The following is a 653-nucleotide window of genomic DNA, read 5'->3' as shown; positions in this document are numbered from 1 at the left end:
AGAGAGCATGTCAGGGATTTCCGAGATGCCGTAATTGTGACCATCTTCAAAAAGGTGACAAACCCGACTGTAGTAACTACAGAGGGGCAGTCCTGCTGTCCGTCACAGGGAAGGTCATCACAAGAGTCCTTCTCAACCGCCTCCTCCCCATGGCTGAAGAGCTCCTACTGGAATCACAATGTGAATTCTGTCAATCAAGAGGCACGGTGGACATGATCTTCACAGCAAGACATTCCCAAGAAAAATGTAGGGAGCAGCAGCAACCTTTCTACATGGCCTTCTCTGACCTGACAAAGGCCTTCAACTCTCCAAACTGGGAGGGATTATGGAACATCTTCTTCAAATTTGGCTGCCCGGAGAAATTCGGCACCATCGTCTGCCGACTGCATGACATGTAATCATTGGCAACGGACCTACCACTGACCTAATCCCAATGCAAACTGGGCTCAAGCAAGGCTGTGTCATCGCACCAACGCTCTTTTCCATCTTCCTCCCTGCAACATTCCACCTCATCTCCTCACACTCAAACACAGTACCAGAGACTGACAGATACAGAATGGATGTCACACTCACAGTACCAGAGTCTGTAATATACAGAATGAATCCCTACTGCACCAGAGACTGAGAGCTACCGAATTGCACAACACGCTCAA

This window comes from Heterodontus francisci, chromosome 35 (genome assembly GCF_036365525.1).
Source record: "Heterodontus francisci isolate sHetFra1 chromosome 35, sHetFra1.hap1, whole genome shotgun sequence".
NCBI classification, from domain to species: domain Eukaryota; kingdom Metazoa; phylum Chordata; class Chondrichthyes; order Heterodontiformes; family Heterodontidae; genus Heterodontus; species Heterodontus francisci.
Note: the sequence above shows the minus strand (reverse complement) of the source record.